We start from the raw sequence: 13,060 nt of genomic DNA, 5'->3' as shown, positions 1-13,060 counted from the left end.
CTCCGTGTGTCACGGCAGCGGGGCTGGAGCCTGCCCGGGGCTGTGCTTCGCACCGAGTGCTGCCCTCCGTCAGGGCACACGGGCGGATTTCAGTATTTTCAGCCGCTCCTGGGGTTTATTGGTTTTGTTTTGTTAATTCCATGAGAAAATACCGCCCGTCTGGGGTTAGAAGGCAGGGGGGAAAGTGTGAAAATAGGGAGTTTTATTTTACTTCTTGTCAAGATAGGAAAACAGGGAGATCTATTTCTCTTTTTGTAGTCCAAGAAAACCTTCTATTTTTCCTTCCCTAGCGCTTTCTTTAGAAGGAGTGAAAAGTTACTAAGCAATAGCGCAGAGTGTCTCTGCCCATTTAAACATGTGCTACTTGCAGAAGAAGAATAGAAGAAAAACGTGGTGGTGCATTGGAGGGCGAGCTACCGCTCCCCTCGCCCACGCCAAAAAAAGGGCAGAAACACGTAATAATGGCTTGATAGCACATGTGTTTGGAGATAAGTTTTGTTCGGTTTTGGGGCAGAACGGCTTTTGTGAAAAGGATGCACATTTGTCTTTTCAGAGCTGTTAATAAGATTTGTAAGGGATGTTCTTTTACTGGCCCCGGGAGTAAAGATGATTACAAAACTGCAGGTGAACGAGCTTAGATGAACAAGAGGCTGTCGTAATGAGCAGTTCAGAGGGATGGGGGGTACAAGTGAAAATAAACCAAACCAAACAATGAAGTGTTGCATTCAGGATCCTAAATTAACATCTAAGAAAAACTGGATGTGAAAAGTCATACACTTCTCTTGGCTAAAAGAGATGTGGTTTCCCCTTTCCTCCATAAATTGATGAATGAGGTATGAGGCAAAAATGAAAGGGAAGAAAAGAAATACAGAGAAGAGGGAAACACAGGAAGAGGTGGATTGTGTGATAAGTAGCTGGGCTTCAAATGGTTGGGTAGGCATTTTCGAGACAACAATAGAGGATGATTGTTTTCCTTCTGAGCTTAATATTCTAAAGATAATGCTTGTGTCCATGACAAAACTGGCCTCAAATCTTTGTGCAGCTTGCGACTACGTTTATTTCCAGTGATCTAAAAGGTACATGGTGCTCCATTTACAGAAAATATACAAAATCGTGTCAAAGGTACAGATTTAACTATATGCAAAGACATCAAAACATCAGAGCTTTGTGGTAATCACCTTGGTCCTGCAATTTATATTTTCATTTATGAATAAGGCAGAAAATTCATCTGCGATATGGAATGGCTGCATAATCTTACACTCAAATTTTGTAGTTTGTTTGGTATTGGACTTCACATCAGGTTATTACTGGATACTAGGAAATAAGAATTTTAATTTCTTAAAAATAATTTAAGAGGCATGGACACTGTGTTTGACTGTTTTCTTCTCTGTGAAAATTCAGTGCATAATTTAGTTAGACTACACTGTGGTAAGTGTGTGTGACTAGTTTGGCCAGTACTAGTTGTTTGTAGTAGGACATCCAAAAGCATGTTACTCCCATTGCTTTTGGGCAGCCCTCTGGCAGTTGCTTATTGAAGAGATGTGGAATGGTTGCCCAGACACACTGCATGAAAAAAAAAACCCAAACTGAATCATGTTGTAATAATGAATTATGACAGCTGTGCTTGTGACAAGTTAAATTGTTACAGTGTGTATGGTGGGGGTAAGTGGTTGGTGTTGCATAATCTGGGGATTTTGGAAATGTTTTTCCTTAAATGAGCAAGGAGTATTATGTGTCTTGCTATAGAACTGTCTTCTGCTGTTTGCACTGGGTATGTGAAAGTAGGAATTGTGCCTGTTCAGCAAGACAAGGACTACCTATTATTTATTGCTTGAAAGCAATAAATAATAAATAAATAATTTTGTGTGCCATTTAGGAAGGTCCATCAAAACTCGAGAGAAAACAAATGGGGACCAAGAGGCTATGTGTTCATCGTAGATTTAACTTAAAATCTTCCTGTATTTCAGGCCAGACTCACGTGTTAGCTGCTACCTCAAACTTATAATGTAGTCTCCTCAATTGTGCTACTTGAAGAAAGTGGATTTTACCATGTGTTTTCAGCCTGCATAGCTTCAAGGCTGGAGCTGAGGCAGGGATTAGTTTGAATTGTGTTAGTTCTTCGGCGTGTTCCCATGGATCTCTGGGGACTGTCTTTTCAAGTCCTCCTCCCTCCTCTGTTCTTGGCGCTCCTGTGTCGGCCCAGAAACGATTGGCTGTGTTATATATAAACTGGTTAGCGTTTGAGCTTCCCCTTTCCTCCAAACTGCTCTCTTTCCACAGAGCTGAGTTTGACTACACAGGGCGAGTGGATGCCCTGCCCCTCATCCTGCTCTGTAATTAAGATGCTCCATCTGAAAGGGTAATGAGAAATGTGATTATTTTACAGATATGTTCAAAATCTTTACATCTGAAAGCATTTTTGAAAGGGTTGAGTGAGGATAAGGTTTTTAAGTGGTAGTTAATCCTGAGGTGCCTGGTACCTAGGGCTAAAATGTCAACACACCATCCAGGATGATGCATGGCATCCTGTGCTTGGGAGGGGGTTTACTGCAAAAGTGAAACACCTATTGCTATTAAAAAAAAAATCTCTAAAATCTGGCTGTAGAAGTCAGCTCTGGGAAGGAAAGGCCAAAGCCAGTTTAGGGGAAGAAAAAGAATGAATACAGAATGCAGAGTCTTTTTTTTTTTTTTTGTGGTCAGAGGATGTTCTTAAACTGGCTTAGCTATCTCCTGCACTCCAGGAGTGGCAGCAATATCACAAGTGAAGCCACAACTAAGAGGGAGCTGCTACTCTTCATGGATGGTCAATGCAACGTGTGTAAGAGGGTTTGGAAGAAATGCCACTTCTTGTCTTTAGAGGCTGCTCATTTCCATGGGGCAGCAATTGCTTCAGCTGAAAATAGACCATTGCTCCATCATTTTCTCCAGCCATGGGATGTGCACTGCTTAGGTTCTGCCTTGGAAAATATAAACATGCACTCCATTTTAGTATGAATACGCCACCTACTTGTGTGATGCTAATGAATGCTGTAGAGCCGGTGGGACTGGCTGGGCAATTGTGCACATCCAGATATGTGTTCACATGTTAGAATGTTTCATCTTAGTAAACAACTTTGTATTAGAGGGAAAGTTAGGTCCCAGGGAGAAAGTGCACTGCTTCCTACTCACTAAAGCTGAGAAGGGGGCAAGCAGTGGAATATAAACCTCACCATGATGTTATAGCATTTCACTTCCCATGTGTTCTTCATTGTGTGCTGTTGTAACAACAAAAGATCTAAAAATTAAGGTCTTTAAGGAGTTTCAGTAGGTGAGTTCAGTATGACAGTTCAAACCAAAATGGTTGTCATCTCCTTCCCCACACCAAGAATTCTAGAGGAAAGGTAATGTTCATTCCACATCAGTCAATGCAGGACCTTAATGAACTTGAAGTTTATACCTCTGGAGCATTTGATTGGCAGCAGACACAACAGTGAAGTCTGGTCAGTTGTTCCTCCTCCTACTTAGCAGCACCACTGAGCATGGAAAGCTTTACAACTGAGCTTCCAGACTGAAACTGTGCTGTGCCTGTTGCTGATAGTAGGTCACTGGTCTAAACAACCTTGTTCTTTACTTGCAGAGCTTGATCTGTGTGTCTGCTTTTAAAAAACGTTGATGGTATATGACATGCCATTGCTTTTGTGGAATAGCAGCTTGGTGTATGCTGGCCACTGAAAACATTTGCAAAATTTAGGTAAAAGCATACAGGGTAAATAAAAATATCACACAGCGCTGCTGTCATGTAGATTGTTAAAAAAAAAGAAAATATCGCTCTTGTGTGGTGAAAAATAGTACGCTCACATTTATTTTTGGAAGGAAGTCCCAGTCCTGCTGTGTTAATTCAACAACCTAGTATCCAGACGTCTTGAGAAATTGATTTTTAACCAGCAGGTGGAAGAGGAAGATTAAGGACAACTTGAAACAAAAATGGCATAATTTTCAGTGGCTTTGAATGCAGGCAGGCACATTCCTTGATACAAAAGAGATGCAATGGAAATTACATGCTATCCTGAGCATGGACTGTGTGCAGGACAGGGGTGTTTATTCTTCAATGTGAATAGATTCAGTAGGTGCTGGGCAGTTACTGCTGTGGGAAATCAATCCATATGCTTTTGAAATGGAAATAAACATTAGCTATGTGCGTCTTTTTATTTCCTCTGTAGCATGTCATGACAAGTGGGATATCACATTATGGTGCTGAACATGGCTTATGGGCTCACAGCTGGCCTCCCTTGTCTGGCCCCTGGAAGTGCTGACTGAATACTGTGCTTCTCCTTGTTAATGTGTGTGATAACAGTTCTTGTTTCAGTTTTTCCCCAGTCTGTGACATGGTGATACAGGTAAAACATGAAGGGTTTTAGCAGGCCCTTCCAGGTCACAGGAGTAAAAATCAAATTGAGAGAGTGTGTGAATAACAATACTCCATGATGTGAAACTTGCCCTGCAAAACAAGTTTGTTGTTGTATTAGTTAGGGCTTATTTCTCCGCTTTCCCTGGCCAAACCATAGTGGCCAGAGGTGTGCTGTTAGCCTGTGCCAACTTGTTTGAACTAGGAGAACCTTAATTTCCATAAGCTTATTAATGCAAATGTGAGTTGGCAGAGCAATTGCTGTGTTGACTTGAAACACCATTGCACTTATTGTCTTGAATGCTCTTTTTTTTTTATGATGAGCCAAGTAAATGGCCAGTAAATATTTGAGGAGACTTTAAGCTTAATGGTGTTTCTGCTGCCCTAGCTTGTCAGCAAAAGAACCCCAAAGGAGGTAGGCACTGACATCTTGTTGCTACCATTTGTAAGGATTAAGCTTCTAACTTGTTTGGACAAGAAATGCCAGGACTCTCTAATAACTGGCTCTCATACTGCCAGCAATGTTTCAGCCTCATCTTTTGGGTAGAAGTCTGCATGATGTGCTGTGTTTTTCCAGGAAAACTTCAGCAGATCAGAAAATAAATGAAAAGGCAATTGTGTGCCATGAATGATCAGTTCAGAAGTTGCATTTCCCTCAAAGTTGGCCACTATTTTCATACATTTGCAACCCCTTCTATTCCTTTGTAATCCCCAGTAAGATCAGCATTAAGGCTTTTTTGCTGCCTTTGTACTAAGTACTGTTTTTTCTGATGTCAAAACCCACTTACTCTGTGAGGTAGGCAACTTCAAGGTGCAATAGCAGTGTGATTCTGAGATAGTAAAACTGTTCTCATTTGTGCCTTCTGGGGCTTGGGGGCCCTGAGGAGTGATGTGAGAATGACTCTTCATTTTAACAAACAGTGCTGTAATCCCAGCATTTATATGCTTGTTGGCAAGAGCTGGAACTTCTCATCAGCATTAGAGAAAGTGTGTACATCAGTCACAGCTGTTCCTGCTTTGCTGTGGTGTTGCTGAGTATGTGTAATCCATTCCCCAGGCCTGCTGCCCACAGTTTCTGAGGGCAGATGCTGCTGCTGGGTTCACTGACCCTGAGTGGCTGCATCCCACCTTAACTTAGGGCAGAACCTCTTCTCTGTAGTGTGCTGGATATAGGTCTCTGCTGCAGCTCAAGTGGTCAGAAGAGAATCACAGAATCTGTGTGGTTCAGACTAGGAATGCAGACGAGGGCTTGAGAAAGATGTTCTCTATGCTGTAGAAGAGTCTATAAAAGTGGTTTACTGTGGCATGCCAAGAACCCTGGCATACTCCCCAAAATTGGAATAACTCATCACAGTTAGTTCATAAATGTAATGTAGAAGCAGTGAATCATCATGTTATTTGTAGATGGTCATAGACAAATGGATCCAGCAAAACATGGAAAAAGCATGTAGGGGTCACTGAAATGAGATGTGGTTTAGTGGTGAACTTGACAGTGTTAGGCTTATGGTTGGACTCTGTGATCTTAAAGGTCTTTTCCAGCTTGAATAATTCTATGATCTCTTGTAGTGAAGGGAGCTTTCTGCAGTAGCAGGATAATTAATGTACTGATCATGAAATCTTAATGTTGTGACATTAGCTGAAGCATTACAAATACAGCTGTTAACTTAAGTTCTTACCTTGCAATCTGTGAACAACTAATCATAGTGTCTTACGAATTCATTAAGTATTTGCTTTGCAATGTTAAATAGCAAATGTAATATCTCTCTCCCTTTGGTTGTTTATCTTTTTTTTAGGCTTTTTAGGGGGAAACTGGATGTGTCATTACTGACTCTTTTATGAATTAAACATGGAACAGAGCATTAATATGCAGACTGTATTATTTAGCATTGTATACTGAAAAAGCGTACTGGAATAATTTGAAATAAAATTTCTAGGCTATTATTTCTAGCTGAATCACTTAAATACTGTCAAAATCAACATGCTTCAAGAAAAGAATGTAGATTCAACTTTCACTGTACAGTTGGAATTGAAAAAGTGTTTTATATTTGGTGTAGTTCTGGTATCATTAAAGTAGGCCTGCAAGTATCACTTAGTGCACACTTTCACAAATCTCATTTACATTTAGTGTGTGTTAGAGCCAAAATAATTTTCAGAGATGTGGAACAGAATGTCATTTGTTTTGGTCTCTGAATGACAGGGTACTAAGTTTGTTTAATGAAGCTAGGTAGGTACATGTTGGTTGATACTCTTAATGAGTGGCATTATAGTTTGATTTTTTTTTTTAAATTCCTGCCATCTTTCAGTAAAGGAAAATTAATAACTAGTTGAGTACTGGAGAACTGGGGCATGCAAATAAGAACTGCCACTAAAGCAGATTTTGATATCTGTTTCAGTGTTTCTGTTGTGGCTTCAGTTTTATTTTCCCCCGTTTAAGCAATACTTGCAGTTTTAGTTCCATCTTACATTGTATATAAGTAGGAATTAATGTGGCATTGGTGTAATCTCTGTTTTTGTCTTAATTTCCCCCCAGGTCCTTGTTTGCATTAGTAAATTTCTGCGTTGCCTGTAGTCTGATTTAACCATTTTATCAATATTGGAGGAGAGTATATGCTAGCAGTGGGGAATGTGCCCATTAACATGAGTTGTTGGATATCACCTTCTATTCCTGACAAATCCCAGTCTTTACATAGCTAAAACTTACTCTTTATTCAAGGATATGGCTTTTGTTGCATGGAGAAACAGGTTGGTTTTTTTTTTTCAAGTATGTTCTGTGTTATTTGAAAAATCTTTACACTTTATGCAATTTTAACTGTTAGTCCTCTGTCACGTTTCAGATTTCAGTTTGCCTAACAATTTAATTCGTGTTTCAGATTCACCTTCAGAATTGTGAAGAAAGGAGTTCCCTTAGTTCCAGTTACTAACCTAATTGTATGCCAGCCCCCGGGGTTTCACTATTACTTTGATTTTTCTAACACTCTACAGGAGTAAAAGCTTACTCACTTCTTACCACACGTTGTAATAGTTATTAGAAGCATTTTTAAGGTGTAGACTTTTCTCATCAATGGGAAAAGGTAGTTAAAAAGTGGAAGACTCAAAGAAGGCTGGTGGCTCCTATAGGTAGGAGACATTCTTGAACAGGTAAAGGCTGTCAAGGCTGGGGGCTGCAGTGTTACTGTCACTGTGCTCCAGCCTTACTTGCCTTGCTCTGAGTGCTGTGCACCTGCAGCCAAGGGGGACCTGAGCAGTTTTCCCTGGTGCTGCTCTAAATTTTGGTTGAGGTTTATGCTCTTCCAGTAAAAAAAGTATTCACTAAGACTGAGGATTCAGAGCAAACACTGAGTCTTCCCTACCAGTCTGAAGAAGTATGTTTTGTATGTGTAAGGTTGGCGGCAGGAAAAGGAGCAAAATGCAATTACATTGTGTTGACACTTGACATATAAGCACTTCAGCCTCACCGACAAGGTGAGGTTGGCTGTGGAAAGAATGTGCTGGTTTGGCTTAACCTATAGTCTGGACCATGACAGCTGTAAATTGGGGTGATGAACTTATCTGAGTCACTACCAGATGTCTTTGTGTTATTATTCGCTGGGTGACAATGGCATGTGAGTAATGTGGAAGGATTCTTTCTTACTTACTCTAGAGCTTTGTGACGGGATAATGTTTATTATTAAAATAAGCTGTCCTTTTAGGCAAGATAATTGAATAAATGCTGCCTGTAGTTGTTTCCATGAATTTGCCTAGTGGAGACTTGGTCTCTGCTTGCAATTATTTTAAACCTTGGCATAACTTCTGCTGGTTTTCAAAACAAAACAGGATGTGAAGTATCCACAGATAACATCAGAAATCTTTAGTTACACACCTATGTTTATACCTTACTTCACAGGATTGAAATGCAGATCCTAATGTTACTTACTTCAGTGAAGCTCATATTTTGCTGCTTAACCTTCTTTTAATCAATGAAAGCTCTGATCTTACAGTACTAATGCTAAAGTATACTGATTGTTGCCTCCAGAAATTGCATCCATAAGTTTTTCTGCCCTTCTGTCTGGGTTAGCCTTAAAATCTCTGTTGCTCTCATCCTGCCAGCTTTCTCAAGATGAACTTTCCAGGTGAGGTTCAAGGAGCCAGGACCTATTGTACTTCCCACCACAACAGCAAGGGGATACATGGGTGGCAGAGCTGTTCACTGTCCATGCTGGTCAGCTAAGGAGATGCACGTTCACTGGATTGTCTTGATGACTGTTTTTCCAGTTAAGCTTCATTTAAATATGAACAAAACTTCTTTATGAGGAATTTACTCATGTACTATAATACAATTCCATATGGCAGAGCACAGCTACTGTGATAGTGTGGGTTTATTTATATTTTGTATAACCAATTCTAGTATTTTGACTTTAGCCTTAAGGATCCTCATGTTTGAGAAACTGAGAAAAACTTCTCTGAACAGTTCAAGAAAAAGTTGGTGCTAATTTGTTAACAAGAATATTAGAGTTCTAGATTATCCCCCTTAAAGTATTTGTAAGCATAGGAAGCCGCAGGTAGGCTATACTTTTGTGAATTCATGTGGGTGCTGTTTGATTTTTTTTCTTTTTTTTTTCTTTTTTTTTTCTTTTTTTTTTCTTTTTTTTTTCTTTTTTTTTTCTTTTTTTTTTCTTTTTTTTTTCTTTTTTTTTTCTTTTTTTTTTCTTTTTTTTTTCTTTTTTTTTTCTTTTTTTTTTCTTTTTCTTTAGCTAAAAGGTCATGGACATGTACTCTCCATTCTCTCTCTGTTAGTTCTCTGGAGAGAGAAATTTGATTGCATATTTTATTAAAATAGTGCAGATAAGTATAAGTTGAAATGAAAGTTTACATTAGGTCAAAATCAATTATTTAAACAGGCACCTTATACTTGGCATTAAAGGGAAAAAATCTGAAAGCAGATATGTTACTTGGTCCTTAAGTAAACACTGACAAAGTTTCTGTCCTTGGGCCATACAGATCTGTTATTTTACTGCCTCTAGGAAGAAAATGTTACTTTGTTAGAATGTGTGTCTGTAGTAGCAGACTAAGCAAACCTGGGCATTTTACTCCACTACCACACTGTAAGATTGGTCGAATCTGACTAAAATTTCCAATCGTGAAATTTTAGGATATTACCAGATGTTCTGATCTTTGTCTTTAAACTGTACAGCAGGTTACCTGATTTATCTCAATGAGGGCAAATTGCCTTAACCACATCCTTAGTGAAAAACCCTTGCTAAAGGAGGGATGGAGGAGGGCTAAACACAGTGCCTTTCAGGGGAAGAGTTCCCCTTGGCTTAACAAATTCTGTCACTTTTGCAGTTGTGTTGCCTATGGATCCTCTTCTTTGAGGAGAACAGGTCAGGCAGGGCAAAGTAATGTTTAAGTCTGGGTAGTTAGTGTTGGGGAAAAAAAGTGTCCTCCTAAAGAGCTTCATTCAAAAAATATTTTATCTTTCTACATATTTTGGAAGAATTAGGAAGTAAAAACATTTTTAGGTGATTTGTTTCTTCACTGAAGTATATAACAAATAAAAGTGGTAATACTGTAAAAGTGCACTGTTTAGTTAGTCTCCTATTATCTTAGACGGAGGATGAAAATAGAGACCTATTTATTTTGACTTAGCTTCCCCAGTAGCCTCCATTTTCTAAGATGTCATGCTTATCTCTATTGCATGTCAGCTGCTTGTAATTTCTCCAAACAACACAAGCAGCAGAACAAAATTGGTATGTGGCGGAATTTTTATAACAATTTCATCATTTCACAAAATCACTGTATTACCTGAGTGACAGCAGCTACTCTGTCACTCTTTTACCTGGTTAGAGCTGTAGACAGTAACTAAGGCTTTCAAGGTGTAATAGAAGATTTAGGTAAATGGTGCTGCACTTGTTCACTTCCTTCATGTAAGAAGGTACGGCTCTTCACAACTACAGAAGCTGTCCTTGTTCAAGGAGACATGGATTTAAGTTCTGCATAAAAACTTACGGCTTCAACACCTCCACTCTTCATGTCTGCATTTTCTAGGGAAAGTTTTTTGACTATCCCTGGGCAGGGACTGATTGGATTCTGCAAAGATTGACACCCTTTCTCTCGTTCTCTGTGGTTCTTGTCAGCCCTTTGGAGAGCTGTCAGCCCTTGTCAGGGCTGTTTGGAATGTGTCTGTGAAATGGCTTCAGGTAGTTTAATTTGGTTCTGACTTCCACTGGCAGTTGGTAGTTCAACACCTGCATGGGGAAGATACAAAGATCTACAACGTGCATGGGAGAAGAAAAGCAGCTTGCTGCACTATACTTTACAGATAAACTCTGCTGGCATAGAGTTCTGTCAAAAGCATAGTATCAGCTGAAAAGAGTGCATCTATTTTCTTTGTTAATCCTATGTTACTTGTAACAATAGCAGCTGAATGAGTTTTTCTTGAAAGTTTGTTTAGTGTTCTTTAATAAGAAAGAATGTTTTACTGTATTTGCCAGACTTGCTTCCTGAAGGATAGCTCAACATCAGAAAGTTTTCTTGTGATGGGAAATAATCCAAATGTCATTTGTTTGGTTTGGTTTTTTTAATGTTGCATTTCTAGAAGGCTTTTTTGTCATGTGTCAGGTGATTGAATTAAGAATATTTGCTATTTGTTGAGGTACAGAACTTAGTTTTTAAAAAATTACATTTTGGATTGGCCAGTTATCAAAGTTAATGTTGACCAAGTGATCATGTACTTGTAGTATAGGTTGAATTACCAGAAGGTGTTAAGGTGTTATGATAAGCATAATGTCTTCTCACATTTAGCTTTTTCCTGTGCATTTACACATTTTCCAGGTTACAATGTTTCATATTATGCTCTTGTACTTGCTTAATAAAGGATTTATTACCATAGTCATTGGCTATCATGCAAGTGTCAGGCCTTTGCATTCTGTCATTTTCTCCTATTGGGCTCTCTTGATCAAGATCATAGCTTTTTACTTCTGAATTCTGCAAATTCAGTTATGAGAGGAAACAATCATCTGTCAGCAATTCTTTTGAAAACAGCAGCCATTCTCTCAAATGGTGAAGTGGTGTGTTCATTAGTCCTCACAGAGCAGGAAACAATAAGTGTGTGTTTGGATGTGCAGTAAATGAACTTCCCAGACCAGGAGGTTGAAACTTTCCTATGGTAACCTTCAACATTACAATGTTGGGGTTTCTTTTTGTTGCTGCATTGGTTATTTTGGGGGAATGGTTTTTTCTGTTTGTTTTTAGATTTAAACCCAGCTTTGAATGTTTAAGATGATTTTTAAATCTGCCAGACTTTCAAGCTTTATTTGTAAATTTTTGAGATGTATTAGGTTCTTTTATGGCTTCAATATTTCCATGTCTCTTCACAGGACCCCAGCTGAATGCACAGCTAGAAGGTTGGCTTTCTCAAGTACAGTCCACAAAAAGACCTGCAAGAGCCATTATTGCACCGTAAGTTCAAAACAGAAGTTCACTATATCTAATGCTTGTTTAAATGCTCTTTCTTTTCTCTGGTGATTTAGGAAACTGATTAAAGCTAGTATTTAGCTGAAATAACTGTTGTCTGGTTTCTAAATAAGTATTTTGGATATAGCATAGAATGGCAGAAATCTGTGCACATTTGGGCATATGATTAGCTTGCTTTTGCTGATGGACTGCACACATAATATTTGTGACCCAGTAAGATGGGTAAGAGTCATATTAATGAGAAAAACAAAACCCCTCCAATAACAGAATAAAAAAACCAACCTCAAAACAAAATAAGCAAAACTGGTGCATCCTGCACAGCCCCTAAATAACATTTAGCAGAGCTGAAAAGCAAAAAGCAATTAAACTCTATTCAACTATCCAAAATGGTTTACTTTTGTTATTTTAGTTGGGTTTTGTTCGAGCTATTTGTCCACAGGTAAAATAGAGATCATCTGAACTATTTAGGGAGAATTCAATTTCTTGAAGATAGCTGAGACATGTAATGGCAAAAGTATGTTGGTCATTCCAAGTAATTGAGTTGGAAGGAAACACTGGAAAAAGCACCTTAAACATGATGCTTGTCCTGTGCTAACATAGCATTGTCCTAATGTTTGAAGTATTGCATAATAGTCTTGAGCGTGCAGAAGAAATTCTCCCACATCTGCCTTAGTCTTTCTTACAGGAATGTCAAGAGACCTTTCAGCTGCAGATGATGAAGTTTGGTTCTTTTTCCAGTATTGATGGGGATCTTCCTTTGATCTCACCACATTTTTTTTGTTAAGTGTGCCCTTTTTTTACCACCTCTGAAATGGGATATGCTTAATATTTTTTGTGGAAGATGGAAGAAGCCTGTAGCAGAGGGAACATTTCAGCAGACTCTTTTGCCATTGTCTAATAACATACCTTGCCCATTTATGAGGTTTTGGTCTCATGTTTCCCCCATTAGCATGTATGTTAGTACCTTTCTGAGCTCTTTAGAAGGAGTGGGGCAAGTGATGAAGTAAAATCCCAGGGTCATTTTGAAGGTAACTTGCTCCAGGTATCTGTGGATGAATATAAATGTATCTGAGCATACATACATATCAATACATGTAAAATCCTTCAGTGCTGTCAATGGGAACTTGTATCTTCAAGCATCCTGTATACCTCAAGGCTTGCAGCATGCATCATTCTCAGTGTCATTGTGTAAGGCTGTGCTGTGGGCATACTGCTAAGTGACCA

The sequence above is a fragment of the Geospiza fortis genome, unplaced genomic scaffold, assembly GCF_000277835.1.
Source record: "Geospiza fortis unplaced genomic scaffold, GeoFor_1.0 scaffold41, whole genome shotgun sequence".
Lineage (NCBI taxonomy): Eukaryota > Metazoa > Chordata > Aves > Passeriformes > Thraupidae > Geospiza > Geospiza fortis.
This window is presented reverse-complemented; position numbering follows the sequence as displayed.